Raw genomic sequence first — 23,954 nt, 5'->3', positions numbered from 1 at the left:
TTTTTGTTATTGACCAAATACTTATTTTCCACCATAATTTACAAATAAATTCATAAAAAAATCCTACAATGTGATTTTCTGGATTTTTTTCTCATTTTGTCTGTCATAGTTGAAGTGTACCTATGATGAAAATTACAGGCCTCTCTCATCTTTTTAAGTGAGAGAACATTCACAATTGGTGGCTGACAAAATACTTTTTTGCCCCACTATATATGTCAAGGCTGAGAAATGCTTGTTCTTCCAACAATCGTCTCCTTCCTAGGGCATCAGATTTCCACGTCAGGAGTGGAGATGGAGAGAGACCGCATTGCAGCCGTGCGTAATTGGCCGACTCCCACCACGGTAAAGGAGATGCAGCGATTCTTAGGGTTTGCCAACTACTACCGGAGGTTTATCCTAGTACCTCACTGCTAAATGGGGGCACGGTGCGCTTACTGTGGTCGGTTGAGGTGAACAGGGCTTTTAGGCACCTGAAGGCTCTGTTTACCTCGGTTCCTGTGTTGGCTCATCCGGATCCCTCTTTGCCATTCATAGTGGAGGTGGACCTATCCAAAGCTGGGATAGGAGCAGTGCTCTCTCAGCGCTCGGGTACGCCACTGAAGCTCAAAACTATGATGCGGGGGACCGGGATTTGTTGGCTGTCGTAAAAGCCTTGAAGGCGTGGAGACATTAGCTTGAGGGGGCTAAACACCCTTTTCTCATCTGGACGCATCTCGTCGCAATCTGTAGTACAGCCGGGAGGCAAGGTGGGCCATGTTTTTCACTCGTTTTGTGTTTACTCTCTCTTACAGACAGGCTCCCAGAACGTTAAGGCAGACGCATTGTCGCGGCTGTATGACACAGAGGAGCAGTCCATGGATCCCACTCCCATACTCCCTGCCTCCTGCCTGGTGGCGCCGGTAGTGTGGGAGCTGGACGCGGACATTGAGCGGGCGTCACGTGCAGTTCCCTCTCCCCCTCAGTGTCCAGCTGGGTGTCTGTACGTTCCGTCTGCTGTCCGTGACCGACTGATCTATTGGGCCAGCACGTCACCCTCCTCTTGTCATCCTGGGATAGGTCGGACGGTGCACTGTCTTGATGGGAGGTACTGGTGGCCCACTTTAGCTAAGGACGTGAGGTTTTATGTTTCCTCCTGCTCAGTGTGCGCCCAGTGCAAAGCTCCTAGACACCTGCCCAGAGGCAAGTTACAACCCTTACCCGTTCCACAACGGCCGTGGTCGCACCTGTCGGTGGATTTTTTAAACTGATTTTCCACCTTCACAGGGTAACACCATGATCCTGGTCATTGTGGATCGTTTTTCTAAGTCCTGTCGTCTCCTCCCTTTTCCCGGTTTCCCTACGGCCTTACAAACTATGGAGGTCCTGTTTACACAAGTTTTCCGGCACTATGGGGTGCCTGAAGGTATAGTGTCTGATCGGGGTCGCCAGTTCACATCAAGGGTCTGGAAGGCGTTCATGGAATGTCTGGGGGTCTCGGTCAGCCTTACCTTAGGTTTTCACCCCAAGAGTAATGGGCAAGTGGAGAGAGTTACCAAGGATGTGGGTACGTTTCTGCAGTCTTATTGCCAGGACCGGCCGGAGGAGAGGGCGAAGTTTGTGCCCTGGGCAGAGATGGCCCAGAACTCTCTACGCCACTCCTCCACTAACCTTTCTCCCTTTCAATGTGTATTAGGGTATCAGCCGGTTCTGGCTCCTTGGCATCAGAGTCAGACCGAGGCCTCTGCAGTGGACAATTGGTTCCGGCACGCGGAGGAAACCTGGGAGGCTACCCACATCCACCTTCAGGGCGCCATACTGCGCCAGAAAGTTGGCGCAGACTGTCACCGCAGTGAGGCCCCGGTGTTCGCACCAGGGGACAGGGTCTGGCTCTCGACCCGAAACCTGCCCTGCAGGAAGCTGGGTCCCCGGTTTGTGGGGCCGTTTAAAGTCCTGAGGAGAGTGAACAAGGTATGTTATAGGTTACAGCTACCCACTAATTACCGCATTAACCCCTCGTTCCATGTGTCTCTCCTCAGGCCGGTGGTGGCTGGCCCGCTCCAGGAGGCTGAAGTGCGGGATGTTCCTCCGTCCCCTCTGGACATCGAGGGGGTCCCGGTGGACTCCGTTCGATCCATCCCTTGGATTAGAGACGTCAGGCGAGGGGCCTTCAGTACCTCGTGGACTGGGAGGGGTACGGTCCAGAGGAGAGATGCTGGGTTCCGGTGGAGAACGTATTAGATCCTTCCATGCTGCGAGAATTCCACAGTCTCCATCCAGATCGCCCTGCACCTCGCCCTCCGGGTCGACCCCGAGGCCGGTGTCTACCGAAGTCGAAGCCTCTCCTTGTTCGGGAGGTGCTCGGCGGTCGACGTCACCGGTCTTCTAGCCATCATTGATCCATTTTTCATTCCTACACACCTGGTTTCAATCCCATTCATTACCTGTTGTGTATTTAACCCTCTGTTTCCCCTCATGTCTTTGTCAGAGATTGTTTATTATTCAGTGTTGTTTTTTGTATTGGTGCGCGATGGGTCCACGTACCCACTTGTTTATTGTTTACATGTAGTGTTTGGAGTATGTTTCGTTTATCGTTATTAAATAACTCCATTACACTCAGTTTGATTCTATTGCGCCTGACTTCCCTGCCACCTATACACACGACTCTGACAGGTCCTTAGGAAACTATGCAATATTTGTTTTTAATGTATTTTTTTATGCATTTTTTCTTACATTGTTAGCCCAGGAAATCTCAAGTGTTATTACATACAGCCGGGAAGAACTATTGGATATAAAAGCGATGACAACTTATCAACATTACGACCAGGAATACATCTTTCCCGAAGCGGATCCTTTGTTCAGAACCTCCACCCTGGACATGGGATCTTATCCCAGAAGCTGACCCAAAACAACGCGGTCGCCGAAGGAGAGGCAGACGGAGCGGCCTACTGGTCAGACTCAGAAGGCGATCACAACATCCACTGCTCCCGAGCATATTACTCGGCAATGTCCAATTTCTAGATAACAAGGTAGACAAAGTTAGGCTACGAGTTGCCTTCCAGAGAGACATCAGAGATTGTAACATTCTCTGTTTCATGGAGATATGGCTCACGCGGGATATGTGGTCAGAGTCGCTACAGTCACCCAGTTTCTTCATGCATCGCGCCGACAGAAATAAACAGCTCTCTGGTAAGAAGAAGTGCGGGGGTGTATGCCTTATGATTAACGACTCATGGTGTAATCACAACATACAGGAACTTAAGTAATTTTGTTCACCTGACCTTGACCTTACAATCAAATGCCGACCGCATTATCTTCCAAGAGAATTCTCTTCAATTTCGATTATAGTCACAGCTGTGTATACCCCCCCCAAGCAGATACCTCGTCGGTCCTGAAAGAACTTCACAGAACTCTATGTAAACTTGAAACCATACATCTTGAGGCTGCATTTATTGTAGCTGGGGGATTTTAACAAAGCTAACCTGAGAACGAGACTTCCTAAATTCTATCAGCATATCGAATGCGAGACACGGGCTGCTAGCATTCTGAATCATTGCTACTCTAAATTCTGCGATGCACAGAAAGCATTCCCCTGCCGTGCCTTCGGCAAATTTGACCATAACTCCACTTTGTTGCTCCCAGCCTATAGACAGAAACTAAAACAGGAAATGCCCATGCTAAGGTCCATCAAACAATTGTCTGACCAATCGGATTCCACGCTTCAGGATTGCTTCGATAACGTGGACTGGGATATGGTCTGGATAGCCTCAGACAACAACATTGATGTATACGCTGACTTGGTGGGGTGAGTTTATTTGCAAGTGCATCGGAGATGTCGTACCCACTGCGACTATTAAAACATGTCCTAACCAAAAACCTGCCACATACATCAATCACAGGATGTATGTGGCAGGTTCTACAGCCAATCACGGATTACAAAAAGAAAACCAGCCCCGTCGCGGACATCGACGTCTTCCAGACAAATTAAACAACTTCTTTGCTCGCTTTGAGGACAATACAGTGCCACTGACATGGGTCGCTACCAAACAACACTACAGTGGTAGGCTTGATTACCAACAACGACGAGACGGCCTACAGGGAGGAGGTGAGGGCCCTCGGAGTGTAGTGTCAGGAAAATAACCTCACACTCAATGTCAACAAAACAAAGGAGACGATCGTGGATTTCAGGAAACAGCAAAGGGAACAGCCCCCTATCCACGTCGACGGGACAGTAGTGGAGAAGGTGGAAAGTTTTAAGTTCTTCGGCGTACACATTACGGACAAACTGAAATGGTCCACCCACACAGACAGCGTGGTGAAGAAGGCGCAGCAGCGCCTCTTCAACCTCAGCAGGCTGAAGAAATTTGGCTTGTCACCAAAAACATTCAAACTTTTACAGATGCACAATCAACAGCATCCTGTCGGGCTGTATCACCGCCTGTTACGGCAACTGCTCCGCCCACAACCGTAAGGCTCTCCAGAGGGTAGTGAGGTCTGCACAACGCATCATCGGGGGCAAACTACCTGCCCTCCAGGACACCTACACCACCCGATGTTACAGGAAGGCCAAAAAGATCATCAAGAACAACAACCACCCGAGCCACTGCCTGTTCATCCCACTATCATCCAGAAGGCGAGGTCGGTACAGGTGCATCAAAGCGGGGACCGAGAGACTGAAAAACAGCTTGTATCTCAAGGCCATCAGACTGTTTAACAGCCATCACTGACTTTGAGTGGCTGCTGCCAACACACTGACTCATCTCTAGCCACTTTAATAATTAAAAATGGATGTAATAAATGTATCACTAGCCACTTTAAACAATGCCACTTTATATAATGTTTACATACCCTACATTACTCATCTCATATGTATATACTGTTTTTTTTCTACTGTGTTATTGACTTGTTAATTGTTTACTCCATGTGTAACTCTGTGTTGTCTGTTTACACTGCTATGCTTTATGTTGGCCAGGTCGCAGTTGCAAATGAGAACTTGTTCTCAACTAGCCTACCTGGTTAAATAAAGAAAACAAAAAAAAAAAAATATATATATATATATATATATATACTATACTCTTGCCTATGCTGTTTGGCCATCGCTCATTCATATATCTATGTACATATTCTTATTCATTCCTTTACACTTGTGTGTATAAGGTAGTTGTTGTGAAATTGTTAGATTATTGTTTGATATTAATGCATGGTCGGAACTAGAAGCACAAGCATTTCGCAAACACTCGCATTAACATCTGCTAACTATGTGTATGTAACAAATTTGATTTGATTTGTCCCTCAGATATGCAAGGAGAGCTTCCCATATAATTGGTGCTCAACAAATATGTCTACATGAGTGTTCAGAAATGTTACACGTGATATTATTTAGTAAGTATGTGCCAAACATCTTCTTGAGGGTGGCTGTGCTCTACTGACTGGTACTGAAGCCAGCCGGACATAATGATCTGATATACATCTTGGTAAGTACTTACAGCCAGTAGTTAAACTTCCCTTGGCTGCAGGAAAAATAAATAAGTCAATTCTATAGTAACTGTTATGGACAGGGGAGTAAAATGAGTATTCTTGAACCTTTTAGTCGTGAAATCTCCATGTCTACAAATTCAAAATGTTTAATTTCTGCCTCTAACATTTTAGCTGCCTGTGTGAGGTTGAAATTATTAGAGGAAGATCTATCACTGGAAGGGTCCAGGTTAACATGCTCTGATGATGGGCATGTTAACTTCAAAAAGATGTCTTGGTAAAATTTAGGCCCATACACATTCACAATGGTAATGGGCTCAGTGTTACTGAAACCTTGAAATGGTTACAAACCTACCCCCTTGGTCTTTAATCTGAGATTGTATCTGAAAGGGGCAATGCTTATGGCCACCCCTCCTCCCGAGAGGTGAACGATGAATCGTACACTTGACCCACCCACTCTCTCTTCAGTTTATCATGCTCAGAGTCCGTCAGGTGTGTCTCCTGAAGAAGATCTATATCAACCTTACGCTGCTTTAGATCATTCAGAATGCGTTTGCGCTTGACTGGGCATTTAGTACCCATAATGTTAAGTGGCATAAATGTATAGTTATTTGGTGCCGACATCTTTAAAGATAATAAGAAATAGGGAAAAGGAAAGAAACAAAATTGCGTTGAGTGTTTACAACTTGGACAAAATGAAATTATGAAAGTATAAAGTAGTAAACATCTCATGAACTAATAGCCTGACCCTACCACAAACCCACCCCCCAACTGAGGGAGTTAAAGAACCCGTATCCTTAGACACTAGTCTTTAAGCTAGATGTACCTGCTATGCATAGCATCGCTCGATTTAGGTTCATTCTAAAATATATGTATATGGAATTAGAAGTACACGGCTCCAAAAAATAAAGGGAACACTAAAATAACAGATCCTAGACCTGAATGAGTGAAATATTCTTATTAAATAATTTTTTCTTTACATAGTTGAATGTGCTGACAACAAAATCACACAAAAATGATCAATGGAAATCAAATTTATCAAACCATGGAGGTCTGGATTTGGAGTCACACTCAAAATTAAAGTGGAAAACCATACTACAGGCTGATCCAACTTTGAAGTAATGTCCTTAAAACAAGTCAAAATGAGGCTCAGTAGTGTGTGTGGCCTCCACGTGCCTGTATGACCTCCCTACAATGCCTGGGCATGCTCCTAATGAGGTGGCGGATGGTCTCCTGAGGGATCTCCTCCCAGACCTGGACTAAAGCATCTGCCATCTCCTGGACAGTCTGTGGTGCAACGTGGCGTTGGTGGATGGAGCAAGACATGATATCCCAGATGTGCTCAATTGGATTCAGGTCTGGGGAACGGGCGGGCCAGTCCATAGCATCAATGCCTTCCTCTTGCAGGAACTGCTGACACACTCCAGCCACATGAGTTCTAGCATTGTCTTGCATTAGGAGGAATCCAGGGCCAACCGCACAAGGGGTCTGAGGATCTCATCTCGGTACCTAATGGCAGTCAGGCTACCTCTGGCGAGCACATGTAGGGCTGTGCGGCCCCCCAAAGAAATGCCACCCCACACCATGACTGACCCACCGCCAAACCGGTCATGCTGGAGGATGTTGCAGGCAGCAGAACGTTCTCCACGTCGTCTCCAGACTCTGTCACGTCTGTCATATGTGCTCAGTGTGAACCTGCTTTCATCTGTGAAGAGCACAGGGCGCCAGTGTAAGCACAACCCCCACCTGTGGACGTCGGGCCCCCATACCACCCTCATGGAGTCTGTTTCTGACCGTTTGAGCAGACACATGCACATTTGTGGCCTGCTGGAGGTCATTTTGCAGGGCTCTGGCAGTGCTCCTCCTGCTCCTCCTTGCACAAAGGCGGAGGTAGCGGTCCTGCTGCTGGGTTGTTGCCCTCCTACGGCCTCCTCCACGTCTCCTGATGTACTGGCCTGTCTCCTGGTAGCGCCTCCATGCTCTGGACACTACGCTGACAGACACAGCAAACCTTCTTGCCACAGCTCGCATTGATGTTCCATCCTGGATGAGCTGTACTACCTGAGCCACTTGTGTGGGTTGTAGACTCCGTCTCATGCTACCACTACAGTGAAAGCACCGCCAGCATTCAAAAGTGACCAAAACATCAGCCAGGAAGCATAGGAACTGAGAAGTGGTCTGTGGTCACCACCTGCAGAACCACTCCTGTATTGGGGGTGTCTTGCTAATTGCCTATAATTTTCACCTGTTGTCTATTCCATTTGCACAACAGCATGTGAAATTTATTGTCAATCAGTGTTGCTTCCTAAGTGGACCGTTTGATTTCATAGAAGTGTGATTGACTTGGGGATACATTGTGTTGTTTAAGTGTTCCCTTTATTTTTTTGAGCAGTGTACATTGACTGTTCCTTGTAGCATGAACATATTGTTAGTCAAGTAAGAAAATACAATTTGATTACAACAATAATGACCGTAATATTTAACCCCACTTAACAACAACAAAAAACTTGGGTGAATCCATAGTCACCAACAGAGCCTGCCCTTATCCCTGCCTTAGTATCACTAGCATACATCTCTAGCAGTAAACAAGCAAACGTAATAGTAGTTAAAAATCCCCGAAGTAATAACTTAGTTTGGCTTGAAAGCCAGTCAAAAGCCACATAACTATTTAACCAAATCTGACCTCTCTGCGTAAAATAAAAGTGTGCAGCAAAAATGTAACTAACTGGCATAGTGTGGATGTTTAGTAGCTATAGTTACACCCTTGTAAACCTAGCGAGCTGGCTAAATAGCACAGCCAGCATTAGCTATGATCCAACTTTACCTCTTCAGTCATTATCACGCTAGCCATCTAGCCAGCCGTTTCCTGGAGGGGGTAGATCCAGAATTTTGGGAATCCATTCCTGTAGAAAGGAGATTGCGTCCCTTCCCTCCACAGCCTCCGGGAAACCTTGAAGTCTCGTAATAATAAAATGTATCCTCGAGTTTAGAGATGGCGTCTTCCAACCTCTTGTATTTTTGGTCCATTTCCTCGCAGACGTCCAGGATGGCAGCCTGGTGGTCAGCATGGTCTTTTTCTAACTTTGTCACTCGTCCCTTTGTGACTTTCTGGTCTTCGTGGAGTTTATCGACCAGTACATCAATTTTGCTGAGGCGTTCAGAAAGTGTCTCTTGGATTTTTGCTTTACCTTTGTCCATCTCCATTCTGAACCTCGTGCTTCTTCCAAGCTAGCATCCTCCGAGGCCAAAGAAGGGCTGTCAGAGAGAGGCATTTTTTCCATGCTTAATCTGAGGCTTTGACATGTTGGGCATCTTTTGCTTTGGCGATACAGTAGATGTTTTAACTTCCAATTCACTATTAACGAACAGGTAAACCGTGTCAAAATGCCTTCATTTTTCGAAAGTTCGAGGACGCTACGCAGACCCGTCTTGTTAGAGCTTCGCCATTGTCGGAAGTCCCATGAAGACAGTCTTGAAAATCGCGTGTCATGATGAAATTGCGCACCTGCTAAAATTGGTTTCCTATTGAACATACTTCTTTCTTTCCGAAAGATTTATTATAGTTTGATTTCATTTTAGGGTTTCTGAGGAGTAAACACGTCTTTTGACTTGTTGAAACTAAGTTTAGGGGTAGATTTTTGGATTTCTTTCTCTGCAAGTTGAACGAGTAGATTACTCAAATTGATGGCGCCAACTATACAGGCTTTTTGGGATATAAAACATTATTTTATCCAACAAAACAACACTACATGTTATCTCTGGAATTCTTTATGTGGGGCGCCATCCTCAAACAATCGCATGGCATGTTTTCACTGTAATAGCTACTGTATATTGAACAGTGCAGTTAGATTAACAAGAATTTAAGCTTTCAGCCTATGTAAGACACTTATGTACCTAAATGTTTAACTATATAATAACTATTAGAATTTATTTGAATTACCGCCCTCCAGTTTGACCGGAAATTGTACCGCCAGTGTTACACTGATCCCGAACAGGTTTTAACATCTGCTAACCATATGTATGTGACCAATAACATTTAATTTGATTTGGCATTAACTGTTCAGAGTGTAAATCAGGCCATAATGGTCAAATTGTTGCAACAACAAAAAAAACTACTAAAGGACACCAATAATAATAAGATTACTTCTTAATCAGCTTTGGTCTGATGAGTCCAAATTTGAGATTGTTGGTTCCAACCGCCATGTCTTAGTGAGATGCAGAGTAGGTGAACGGATGATCTCTGCATGTGTGGTTCCCACCGTGAAGCATAGAGGAGGTGGTGTGATGGTGTGGGGGTGCTTTGCAGGTGACACTGTCTGTGATTTATTTAGACTTCATGGCACACTTAACCAGCATGGCTACCACAGCATTCTGCAGTGATACGCCTGGTTTGCGCTTAGTAGGACTATCATTTGTTTTTCAACAGGACAATGACCTAATTCACATCCAGGCTGTGTAAGGGCTATTTGACCAAGAAGGAGAGTGATGGAGTGCTGCATCAGATGACCTGGCCTCCACAATCACCTGACCTCAACCCAATTGAGATGGTTTGGGATGAGTTGGACAGCAGAGTGAAGGAAAAGCAGCCAACAAGTGCTCAGCATATGTGGGAACTGCTTCAAGACTGTTGGAAAAAGCATTCCTCGTGAAGCTGGTTGAGAGAATGCCAAGTGTTCAAAGCTGTCATCAAGGCAAAGGGTGGCTACTTTGAAGAATCTCAAGTATAAAATATATTTGATTTGTTTAACTGTTTTGGTTACCACATGATCCCATATGTGTTATTTCATAGTTTTGATGTCTTCGCTATTAATCTACAATGTAGAAAATAGTTTTAAAAAATAAAGAAGAACCCTTGACTGAAAAGGTGTGTCCAAACGTTTGACTGGTACTGTACTCATAATTAAATGGAGCAACTTCAGGTAAAACACTGCACATCATTAATGATTTCCTCCCAGATATTTAACCAATAAGACAACGTACCTCAAGCCATGTGACCACGGTGGGGCCATCCCATGAGGCAAAGGGCAGACCCTGACGACAGGCTTGTTCGAGCAAGTCTTGCTTCTTCCTGCTGCGGCGATCTTTCTCCACGGTGCCAGTTCCTATCTTGGCCAGGCCCAGGGGGTCGGCTGATCCCAGGTCATCAGAGGGCGTGGAGGCTGAGGTCAAAGGTCACTGCTTAAATCACAGGTGTCAACTCATTCCACGGAGGGCAGAGTGTCTGGGTTTTCACACCTCCCTTGTACTTGATTGATGAATTAAGGTCACTAATTAGTAAGGAACTCCCCACACCTGGTTGTCTAGGGCTTAGTTGAAAGGAAAAAACCTACAGACACTAGGCCCTCCATTGAATGAATGAGTTTGACACTGGCTTAAACCACCTCTGTCTAGGACAGGGTTCACCATCCCTGTTCCTGGAGAGCTACCCTCCTGTAGGTTTTCGCTCCAACCCCAGTTGTAAACTCACCTGATTCAGCTTATCAACCAGCTAATTATTAGAATCGGGTGTGCTATATTAGGGTGGAGTGAAAACCATGGAAAAGTTCCTGTGGCAGCCCCACGCATCCAGGCTTTCGCCTCTCACGCCGCGTATTGGTCCTCTGATCCGTGCCGGACAGTAGCTCTCCAGGAACAGGGTTGGAGACCATGTCTAGGAATACTCCACATGATTACTGGAAAATCGGTTTTGCCATCGGTTTTTCTTCTTAAAACTGAAAGTAGCTGACCTTGTTGTATATGTCTTTAGGGTAAATGATATTACTGTTATATTGTGAATAATAGTGTATACTGTATAAGTGTGCAGGCAACCTTACATTGTTTCTAACCCTCATAACACACACATGGTTAACACTCTATATTTACTTACCCAGAGAGGCAGACTGACTCCCAGGTCCTCCAATCCTCCCTTTCTCCTTCTTTCCAAACAGGCGTCCAATGGAGGACTTGATGCTCTTCTTCTTGCTGGCTTTGTGGAGAGAGTCCTGACTACTGGTGGTTGCACCATCAGCAGACAGACGGACAAATTAATCTCAGAACATCACTGGTCTAGTTGGTAATCTATTCTATACGTATTCTATTGGCTAGCTATTTTATATATATTTTATTTTATTTATTTCAACGGGAAGTGAATTATATTACCTAGCTTCCTAACAAACACCACACTAAATTAATTTCTGTACCTGCAGAATTCGCGGTGATCATCCAGCCCCGCACCTGGGTGTGTGTGAGGTTTTCTGTCTAATCGCAGAGCGCGAGGAACTGGAGGGGTAGAGTCAATCAGGGCTAGCGCCCGGCAATCGTCGCTCTCTTTGCTGTTCTGTATTGACAGAGAATCAGTTCAATTGAGTCACTGTAGACAACTCTAATACATTCTAATTGCTTTAGTAATATGTGTTCATTCAAGTAACTGTGCTAGTTTAATTCATTTGGAACCCTATAGACAGTTCAACCCATTTAAATCACTTTAGAAAACTATTTTTATTTGTTGTACTGTAAACAATTCAGCTCATTTAGGTCACAGCACACTTGAGACTTGCAGCAACAATAATACCATATTGGCGTAATTGTTTTTCTCGTGCAGCCACATGAGAATATATTTAGAAGACCAAACACACAAACAAACACAGTGTAGAAATAAAGAAGGGGCTCCTTAACCCAGCGGGTAAAACTATTGAAATGATGTTACAACTAGGCTATAACCTGATTGTAAACTGACATATGTCATTTCAACTAGCCTTACCCGTTGGGGAGCAACAACCAAGAAGTGCACATTGAAATGCTTGATGTGTCCAAACACACACAGCCATCAGCAGTACGGTACTGTACCTGTCTGTCTGACTCTCGGGCAGGGGAATGTGACAGTCGGGGGGGTGGAATATCCAGAGCTCGGGGGAGACGGGGAGGCCAAGGTGGAGGAAGTGAGGGAGGGGGTCATGTAGCCCCTCCCCACACTCTCCCTGCCCCCGCCCAGTGAGGAGGGGGGGGAGAGGGTTGGAGTCCATGGCCACGCTGCTGACCCGGCTCTCGATCTCCTCCGCCCTCAGCTCAGTGCTCTCCTTCTCCTCCTGGATCAGCCTGAGAGGAGAGTAGAGGAGAAAGGGGAGGAAAAGAAGAGTGATGAGACAAAAAGGGACAAGTGGAGGGCATTGGAGAAGTGAGGAAATGAGAAAAGAGGAGAAGAAAGAGAAGGGAGAAAAATAGGAAAATGACTTCTGAGGATAGCTCAAAGAGATGTTTGCGGTATCACTATTTTATAATATGCATGTGCAAAAAACCTCTGGCTTAAGTAAAGCAAGGGAGTGTGAGTTTTTCCGTCTGTATCGGTGTTGTTATTCACTCCTGGTTTAGACAAAGCAGAGTGGAAAAGCAAAGAGAGGTCGATTTTTAGACATTTTTGACCTCTGGATCACCCATTGAATGGGACAGAGGATATAGTAAGAGTGTAGTTTATTGACGTATTTCTGAGGCAATTTTAGGTCCGTTAGGAATTCAGTCAAACCCAGCAATCCTGTTTGTGTTGTACCAGAGGACTTACTTGATCTCCTTGTTGATGGCCTCCAGTTGCTCCTGCAGCATGATGGCGAGGGTCTGCACGTCCGTCTGTCCACTGGGCGAGAGCAGCTCCGAGCCAAACAGGGTCTCCCTGTCCTCCTCGTCGTCTGAGTAGCCCCCCTCAGTTCCCCCCTCAAACCTGGGACCCAGCATGGTGCCACTGTCCCTCTCTCCATACTGCAGAAAGACAGAGGAGGAGAGAGAAAGAAAGAAAGAAAGACAGAAAGAAATAAAGGGAAAAGAAGAGATGACTTGGAATGCTGTTAGCTACACTGTAAAACATTTATTGTAAAATGTACAGTAAGACAGGGTTTCCCAAACAAAGCTTGATGATGATTTGGTTATTTGAAAACCGCTGTCAAAAAAACGTTTCACTTAAATTGGCACAGGACACTCACTAACGGGTGCAACAAATATAGCCACTTCAAGGCACACCTTCAAATATGTTAATGAGCCAGCCATTATTTCCCTCCCCCAATGCACCATAATTTACATTACGCTACATCAAATATACAGCAAAACAGTACTTTATTGTTGAATTGTATTGAAAAACGATTCATAAATTGCTGAGAGTGAATATGTAATTATATATTACAGCATGCCAACTGATATTTGGTGTTTCATATCGCTTGCACTTTAGGCCTCAACAAAGGCTTCTAAACTGACAGGTGACTACAGGGAAAAACAGATCAAAAGGACATGGCTTGCCAATCAACCATTAACGGTTTGAGACTAGACGCCACACTGATCTGTCCCCTATATTACTTAAATTATTAGGGACCCACTTCCACATATCAGCTAAATTCAAAAAACATTCTCACTAACAGGTACAACAAATATAGCCTCTTACAAGAAACCCCTAAAAATATGTTAATGAGTCAGAAACAACAATACTATGCACCCACTAGTGTACAAAAGGTTTTTGGAGCTCCAAAAATACATTATGGTACTGTATTCGGAACTATTGTAAATTACTGGCAGAAAATAGTAAGTTACTGAAAATATTTGTAGAAATTCTTCTTATACAGTCTATTACTGTATTCTGTGGGGGTACCAGCGTTCCCATAATTAATTCTGTAAAACACATTTATGGTATTTTACTGTGCATTCAACAGTGTTTTACTGTTGAAATTAGAGAAATGTCTTACAGTGTACTTTTATCCTTGCATGTCAAATCAAGACTCAAATGAAATGGCCCCAATGTGTAGGAGTAACAGGTCACTCAGTCAATCATAAATCATTAAAACACAAAATTGGGCGCCACCCAGAGAGCTAGACTGGTCTAAGACTGTACATTGTGGGACAGGAGTTGAAACTCTTACAAAGGCAGCAAAGCTGTTGAAATGTTGGTATTTATTCAATTGCATTGGACCACATACAGTGCCTTCGGAAAGTATTCAGACCCCTTGACTTTTTCCATATTTTTTTACGTTAAAACCTTATTCTGAAATGTATTAAATAGTTTTTTTCCCTCATCACACAATAGCCTATAGTGACGAAGCAAAAACCAATATAAACATTTTTTTTGCTAATGAAAAAAAAAAATATATATATAATTTACACAAGTATTCAGACCCTTTATTCAGTACTTTGTTGAATCACCTTTGGCAGCGATTATAGCATTGAGTCTTCTTGGGTATGACGCTACAAGCTTGGTACACCTGTATTTGGGGAGTTTCTTCCATTCTTCTCTGCGAATCCTCTCAAGCTTTATCACAGCTGCTGCACAGCTATTTTCCGCTCTCTCCAGAGATGTTCGATCAGGTTCAAGTGCAGGCTCTGGCTTGGGCAACACAAGGCATTCAGAGTCTTGTCCCAAAGCCACTCCTGCATTGTCTTGGCTGTGTGTTTAGGGTCGTTGTCCTGTTGGAAGGTGAACCGTCACCCCAGACTGGGGCCCTGAGCACAATAGAGCAGGTTTTCATGAATGATCTCTCTGTACTTGGCTCCGTTCATCTCTGCCTCGATGCTTACTAGTCTCCCAGTCCCTGAAAAACATCCCCACAGCATGTTGCTGTCACTACCAAGCTTCACTGTAGGGATGGTGGCAGGTCTCTTCCAAACGTGACGCTTGGCATTCAGGCCAAAGAGTTCAATCTAGGTTTCATCAAACCAGAGAATCTTGTTTCTCATGGGCTGAGAGTCCTTTAGGTGCCTTTTGGCAAACTCCAAGCGGGCTGTCATGTGCCTTTTACTGAAAAGTGGCTTCTGTCTGGCCACTCAAATCAAATCAAATGTATTTATATAGCCCTTCGTACATCAGCTGATATCTCAAAGTGCTGTACAGAAAGGCCTGATTGGTGGAGTGCTGCAGAGATGGTTGTCCTTCTGGAAGGTTCTCCCATCTCCACAGAGGGCGGCCAGCTCCAGAAAGACTCTTGGTGGTTCCAAATGTCTTCCATTCAAGAATGATGGAGGCCACACTGTGTTCTTGTGTACCTTCAATGTTGCAGAAATGTTTTGGTACCCCTCCCCAGATCTGTGCCTCAACACAACCTAGTCTCGGAGCTCTACGGACTGTTCCTTCGACCTTATGGCTTGGTTTTTGCTCTGACATGCATTGTAAACTGTGGGACCTTATATAGACAGATGTGTGCCTTTCCAAATCTTGTCAAATCAATTGAGTTTACCACAGGTGGACTCCAATCAAGTTGTAAAAACATCTCAAGGATGATCAACGGAAACAGGAGGCACCGGAGCTCAATTTCGAGTCTCATAGCAAAGGGTCTGAATACTAATGTAAATAAGGTGTTTCAGTTTTTTGATTTAGCAAAAATTGTTATTATGGGGTATAGTGTGTAGATTGCTGAGAATTGTTATTTATTTAATACATTTTAGAATAAGGCTGTAACGTAACAAAATGTGGAAAAAGTCAAGGTCTGAATACTTTACGAAGGCACTGTAAATGCGCAGCCTTTCTTTTCTAGGAGTTGGCTATAGCCAATACGTTATGGGACCAGGCTACTAGGGAGCTACAGTACTGTAGATAGTCCATGAGATCCTCACCTTGTTGCTTTTATCCCTAGGGAAAGCCCATCGGCCACGGTGTGCCCTCCGGACCACCACACCACAGGAGGAGCTGCCATAGCCGGCTGGGAGGGAGCCACCACCCTGGGGGTACCGGAGCTCTGAGGCACTCCCTGAAAGAGATCTTCAAAATAGATTGGAAGGAAGTGAGCTCACATTGCTCGCCCTACAGCATTGGTCACAAACAGTCAATCGCAATAGAATGGTCGATCTCCAAGGCATTCCTAGTTAATGGAGTAACATTTCTATAATAAAGCCTTGCATTCGTACTTTTTTCTGTCTTGCGTTGTTGGCAGTAGGTGCATTTGTTTCAGCTGCCCTGAACACCGGGTAGGTGAAGTATTCCCATTTTGAACCATTTCATGTGTCTGAAGGTACAAACTCTGCCTACTCGGCATGCTCGGAGAGCAAATCAAGTGCACCTATAGACTTTCTCGTTGATACTGTGATTCCAAAACATCTAAAACCATGACTAGAAAGAGACTGCCAACAAATACAGCAGTGCTGTTTTCTATGAGTGAGTTCATGTTTAAGTTTCATTCAGCACAGACAATACTTTTTATTCAACACTTTATAAGCCATGAAAGGCGCTGTTCCACTTGCGCTGCAACCAGCAGCTTCAATTAATGAGTAGCAAAGTGTATCGATAGGCTTGCGTAGTTATTATTAGCGGCTGTGTTTTTTAATATCGTGGAATATTTCACATTCTCTAGTCATAGGAGTAACAACATGAATTTGTGTATGAGGCAGAAATGATGCGGTGTGACTGGAGTTTTACCATCAGCTCGAAGACGGTTTCCCCTTTTTGGTCAGTCTTAGCGGAGGGGGGAGAGCTGAGGGACGGTCCAACGATGAGAGGCAGAACCTCTGATGTTATCCCTCCGCTGAGACTGACCATCAGATGCAGGCACCATCAGTCCAGTAAAATGTAGAAAGCAAATTATACAATTTATGCTCACTTAGCTGTGTCTCACAAGTAATACAACAAATGATGTATTACCAGTGTGATCATATACATCAAGTTTTTAAATACAATTTGATAATGGTTTGAGAGGAACAACATTGGCAGGGCAATTCAATCATAGCCAATATGCAGTGATAATATATTGGGTGTATATTATACTGCACAAAACTCATTGAGACAAAACTGTTTTTAATAGATTAGTATTAGTATTATTATTATGCATAGGCTTACGTTTTTTAAGTCATGTAAAAACTTTTAAAAAACAACTGTGTTGTAGATCTCAGCCTGCAAAGGGCAGTGGTCACCAAAAAAGTTAGTTGACCAGTGCCCAAAAGAGTTTGTCATATTTTGTGAGATGAGAAAATAAAAATACTTTATTCGTTATAGCACATCTTTCAGAATGTATTCCCCTCGTTTCCTGAAAAATAAAGTTATGCATTTCTTCAGCATCGGTGGGCCCCCCACGTGACGGTTACATAGGCTAACAAAGGCTAATGCGATTAGCATGAAGTTGTAAGTAACCATAACATTTCCCAGGTCATAGACACATTTGATATTGGCAGAAAGCTTAAATTATTGTTAATCTAACTGCAATGTCCAATTTACAGTAGCTATTACAGTGAAATAATACCATGCTAATGTTTGAGGAGAGTGCACAGTTCTGAACTTGAAAAGTTATGAATAAACCAATTAGGCACATTTAGGCAGATTTGATACAACCTTTTGAACAGAAATGCAATGGTTCATTGGATCAGTCTTAAACTTTGCGTATACACTGCTGCCATCTAGTAGCCAAAATCTAAATTGTGCCTGGGCTGGAATAATACATTATGGCCCTTTCTCTTGCATTTCAAAGATGATGGTACAAAAAAATAATTAAAAATGTTTTTGGTTTTTTCTTTGTATTTTCTTTAACCAGATCTAATGTGTTACATTCTCCAACATTCATTTCACATTTCCACAAACTTCAGTGTTTCCTTTCAAATGATATCACGAATATGCATATCCTTTCTTCAATGCCTGAGCTACATACAGGCAGTTAGTTTTGGGTATGTTAATTTAGGTGAATTTTTTTTTTAAAGGGGCGGATCCTTAAGAGGTTTTAATGATTTTTTTTTTAGATTTGTAAATTGAGTGAAATTGTGACATTTTATCCTCAATCACAATATATTCTTTATTTTTCACACTACATTAGAAAGAAATGTAATGCTACCTCAGCTAACAAAAAGTGAGAAGAACAATGTAAACTTAAAGGTCCGGAACAGTCATTCTGATTCCCATGTAAAATAGCCCTTTGAGTGACAATATATATTTTATGGATACAAATGCTAAAAATGTGTTTTTTCTCTCATGTCAAACTACCAGGAAGTCTGAAAAGACAGATTGAGTGGGCGGGAGCTTGTAGGATGTTAGGGTGGGGGGGAGCTCACCTTGACTGGCGATTCTTTGAAAACACCTACAGTACAGTACCAGTCAGAAGTTTGGACACACCCACTCATTCAAGGGTTTTTCTTATTTTTCTTATTTTTTACATTGTAGAATAATAGTGAAGACATCAAAACTATGAAATAACTGTCACATTCTGACCTTTATTTCCTTTGTTTTGTCATTATTTAGTATGGTCAGGGCGTGAGTTGGGGTGGGCAGTCTATGTTTGTTTTTCTATGATTTTGGGATTTCTATGTTTCGGCCTAGTATTCACTGTTTGTTTGTGGGTGTTTGTTTCTGTGTCTGTGTTTTTCACCACATGGTACTGTTTAAGTTTTCGCTCGTTTCACGTTTATTGTTTTTGTATTCCTAGTGTTCAGTTTATGTTTTTTAAATAAACAACCATGGACACTTACCATGCTGTGCATTGGTCCTCCGATCCTTCTCGCTTCTCCTCCTCAGATGAAGAGGAGGAGGAAAACCCTTACAATAACAACATATGTAGTAACCCAAAAAGTGTTAAACAAATCAAAATATATATTATATTTGTGACCCAATTCTGGAAACTAGGTGCATGTCTCAAGTCACGACTTCACAGGAGAGCCGGTTGATGGTAAAAAAATATATATTTTTATCAAAATACGTTTTTTTATCAGAAATGCCTTCTCGTACATGTGAACGTTCCTGTGCCTTAAAAAAAGTGTATGCCATCTGTAAATACGAATACAATTGTGAAATTACAAGCCTTGTTGGTTAAGCCACGTAATTTTTCCACTAGCCATGATTGGCTGAGGTAATGAGTGGGCTGGACATGCTGAGAGAGGACTTCGGATTGGCCATATTCAAGGTTTATGTCTATTTTAGCTCATCAGTCTGTGTCGGTAATCCGGTCGAACACGGCATTTAAAAAATATATATTGTGTAGTGGAGCTGCGTAAGTGTTGTTCTCCACTTTCTGGAGGATCAAGTTTTGAAATCAGTGGAATTTGAGTATGATAGCTAAAGAGATGGCGATAACACCTGTCTCCGGATTAAATCTTCAAACTAAGGGCAACCGTGTTATGGCATTCCTGACAGGTAGACACGTCCATCATGCATAATGATGTATACAGGTAAGATAGTCTAGCATTAGCTAGCTCCACTTTCACATATTATACGTTTCTAATTTTGACAGAAAGTGGTTTTATTTCAAGCTAAAGTGTACTGTTAGCTAGCTAGCTAATGTTAGCTGGCTGGCTCCCTAGCTGATATTATTATTTGTTTCCCAGAGCCGTTTGCTTTTCTAGTTAGAGCCTAGAGTTAGCTAGCTAACATTGAACCTGGTTGGTTAGCTCCCAGCACTGTGGCATTGTTGTAACTTTGTTTATTGTTGTTTAAATAGCTAATGATAACTAGCTGGCTCGTTAGCTAACGTTACATGTGTGATCTTAAATGTTGTTTACCTTGCTAGCTATATGTCTTAAACTGAAGTGTACTGTTAGCTACCTAGCTACCATTAGCTGGTTGGCTCCTTAGTGGAGGTTATAATTTGTTTCTCAGAGCTGTTTGCTTTTCTAGTTAGAGCCTAACGTTAGACATTGTTGAGACTTTGTTCATTGTCGTTAAACTAGCTAACGTTAGCTGGCTGGCTCGTTAGCTAACGATACGTGACGTGTGTACTACACCCGTTGAATATCGCGGGTGTCAGTAAACGTCTGCAAAAAAGAGTAATGAAAATGTTGCCAGCAGAGCTGGTTAGCCTTTTTTCATGTTATCCATAGGCAAACAAATCATCGGCCAGAATGTCAAGTGTGCGCTCCGAGAGCGAAAGGAGATGGGTGGGGCTAAAGCTTAAGAGGGTGTGAACGATGCTGAATGGGTGTAGACAAAGAGCTCTTCACTAGATACCAAAACATTTAAATGCAATTTTCTCAAAAGTGAGTTTACAAGTTGATCAACTTTCAAAGAAGAGTTACTTTCCCCTTGTTCCTCAAATGCAGTGTATGATATGCCATTTTGTAGCTCTGAGTCTCTACTCTTATCCTATGTAAAAAACAACATTTCCCGTTTTGCTACATAAGACCAAATCCAAGTTGTAGAAACATCTCAAGGATGATCAATGGAAACAGGATGCACCTGAGCTCAATTTTGAGTCTCATAGCAAAGAGTCCCGAATACTTATGTAAATAAGGTGTTTCTGTTTTTTTTAAATTACACATTTCTAAAAAACTGTTTTTTGTCTTTGTCATTATGGGTTATTGTGTGTGTGTTGTGTGTGTGTGTGTGTGTGTGTGTGTGTGTGTGTGTGTGTGTGTGTGTGTGTGTGTGTGTGTGTGTGTGTGTATTGATGAGGACAATAATTAATTTAATCCATTTTAGAATAAGGCCGTAACATTACAAATACTTTCCGAATGGCTTGTATGTAAACCACGCCCCTCAGCAAACCTTTCTCCTGCGATGTTGGTTACAAGGTTTAACTTATTTAAATTCGGTAAGAGAATAAGATTTTACCATTGATGTATTCAAATTAGTATTTTTGTGATGTCACAAAAAGCACTTAATAATCTTGCCTCCATCTAGCCTCCTGAATCCAAGTGTTTGACATGGGGGAGGGGACCAGTAACTTTATGATACAATTTTATCAATGTAGAAGCAACAGTCATTTTTCATACTTTGGTAGTCCTACTTTGATATGGTTTCATCCAATTATCATCAAATTTCATGAAAAACATGATTTTGACTGTTCAGGACCTTAAAAATCAGTGACTTGTCACCAACCATTATTTTTGTTGGTTTTGAGGGTATTAGGTCAAAACATATTGATAATATCTCTGCTCTAAACTATTTGCTTTGGTCGTCAAAATGATAAACAAATTTAGAAAGTCTATCATCTAGGAGTGGTAACGTGTTCATAACATGATCCTCTGACAAGGGGTGGATTACTTTTCCCTCGAGAGAACAAATGTGTTTATTTCATGCTTTTATCAAATGTAATTATAAATACCCTTGCAGCTCAATTGTGGCTAACCTGGAATAAGAAGAGCCAGGCCTCCCCCTCAGTTGATCCACCTCCAGCTGAATCCTCTCCAGCTCGGCTATGAGCTGGTCCTGGGAGAGAGAGATGGGAGCACAGTACAGGTTAACATTATATTCCAGTAAAGAAAAGTGCCTACTTGTTTACATGCATCTATTTCCATACTAAAATAACAAAACAAAGACCACATATAAGAATAACTAAAGAACAGACAGAACTGACAAAACTACAAGATCACAGAAGTCTTTGTCTGTTGGCAAAACCAACATATTGTTATCAGTGCAGAGCAGTGTGACTGGTCTCCAGTTCTCGCCGCGAAACAGACAAACCCTTGCGATGATAGATTCAATTGCATATTGAGACTGGGGAGGGTAAACTATCCACTCTAGTATCCCAAAAAGGGTTTGCAAAAGTCTGTGTATAGCCCTAAAAACAACCGATGAGTAAGACCCGAGTCCAAAGTTCTAAATCAGTATAAAGTACTGCTGATGTCCTCATTCCATGTATCGACAGATGTAAAGTACAACAACAATGTACATATTGAAATCTGATCAACTGGATACAATAAGGGGAAGATATGTACCTTGTTCGCTAAAAGATCATCTTGGATTTTCTTCATGTTTGCTAACTCCTCGGACAGTGCATTCTAGAAGAGTAGAGGAGTGATTATGCCACGTTTACTCATGTTTGCCATTGATTGTGTTGATAAAAAAATACTTAGGATTTATTGATGGCAATATTAGCTTAATTTAGCATATGGTTAACAATGCTTTATAGTACCTTCTCCTCTAGGGCAGCCATTCTCTCTTTGAGGTGAAGCTGCAGTCGCTCGTTGGACTCAGACAGTAGCTTGTTCACCGTATCCGAGAGGCGTTTGTTGTGTTCGTCATTCATTTTCTCTCTCTGCCTTGCCTGAAACAGATGACATCACGTAGTGAGGGTCAAGGTAGAGAAGAGAAAAAGCTGAAGAAACCGTGAGCTTTTGGGTAAGAGGTCATACAGTTCATAAAATTGATTGGCCAAAATGGAGGGTAAGGAACACATTGTAACACATGACCGGTATAGCAGGTATAATGCTTTGTAACTTGTTATACGCATGTATGAGACTTTATAATAGACCACTGTAAACCCCAAGGAATTTTTTTAATCAAATAATTATAGTAAGTTGAACTCAAAGTTAAGTTATGATAACAAATTAACTATTTTTCCCAGCTTGTTCTACTGCAGGTGAATTTTCTAAAATGGTTTTTAATACCTGTGTTTTGCATGTACATTGAGTGATTGATTCATCTTATGCTACACAGAAAATAAATAACATACATTTAGTTAGAATGTTTGCCCCCTTGACTGAAATGTATGTTCCAGTTTAAAAGGCTTATGCAATCTCCTCTCACTGTTCCTAACCCTGGCAGTCATTATGAATGCAGGTTGCTGCTGAATTAAAATGTCAACTGTCAACTGATATCTTAACTCTGGCTGAATTCCAATAGGAATTGCACATCACTTTGCAGGCCATCATAATGTGGCCTGCAGGTAGTGTTGTAGTGATGGGAAACTAACGCTTTCGGAAGGCTTCGGGGCTTTCACCAAATTGTGCCAAAAAAACGGTTCATTAGTCAGAGCTTCATTATCTGTTCACAATGCACATAAGTGACGTCTGCTGGTTAGCAATAAAAAGCAGCATGTGATTATCAGAAAATACGTTTTTCTCTCCACTGTTTTCATTTAAGCGTCCTGATGCAACGGTAAGTCGCTGGCTTTAATAGCTTATAATCAATTGGAATGGTTCCTTGTTTTTCCTTCAAGTTTACTATCTTTCAAAAACTGTATCTATGGCACTATTTAGGATTCTTATCACACGATACTAAATAGAAAAACAAATATTTTAACTACAGAGCAGAAATGGTGGTTTCACCTAAATCAAATCAAATGTTATTGGTCACATACACGTACGTGTCTAGTAGATGTTATTGCCGGTGTAGCGAAATGCTTGTGCAGCGAAATTCAACTTGATTCGACCTCATACCCCTCACATCCCTGAATGTTCCATAGTTCACTACTCTACCTGCTAAGCTACCGGTCAGGTGACTACACTGAAGAAAAATATAAATGCAACAATTTAGAAGATTTTACTGTGTTACTGTTCATATAAGGAAATCAGTCAATTGAAATGAAGGCCCTAACCTATGGATTTCACATGACTGGGAATAGAGATGGGAAATATCAATATCTGTTGGTCACGATACACTACATGGCCAAAAGTATGTGCTCACCTGCTCGTTGAACATCTCATTCCAAAATCATGGGCATTAATATGGAGTTGGTCCCTACCATTTGCTGCTACACCAGCCTACACTCTTCTGTGAAGAGGACTTGCTTCCATTCAGTCACGAGCATTAGTTAGAACCGTGCACTGATGGGCAATTAGGCCTGTCTTGTAGTTGGTGTTCCAATGCATCCCAAAGGTGTTCAATTGGGTTGAGGTCAGGGCTCTTTGCAGGCCAGTCAAGTTCTTCCACA

General features: G+C 42.7%; 1 pseudogene; it reads right to left on the bottom strand.

Moving 5' to 3' along the window:
• LOC118357600 (liprin-alpha-3-like) overlaps positions 1-23,954 on the bottom strand; it is a 60,040-nt pseudogene that overhangs the window by 14,605 nt on the left and 21,481 nt on the right.

The sequence above is a fragment of the Oncorhynchus keta genome, chromosome 24 (assembly GCF_023373465.1).
Source record: "Oncorhynchus keta strain PuntledgeMale-10-30-2019 chromosome 24, Oket_V2, whole genome shotgun sequence".
NCBI lineage: Eukaryota > Metazoa > Chordata > Actinopteri > Salmoniformes > Salmonidae > Oncorhynchus > Oncorhynchus keta.
This window is presented reverse-complemented; position numbering and strand designations above follow the sequence as displayed.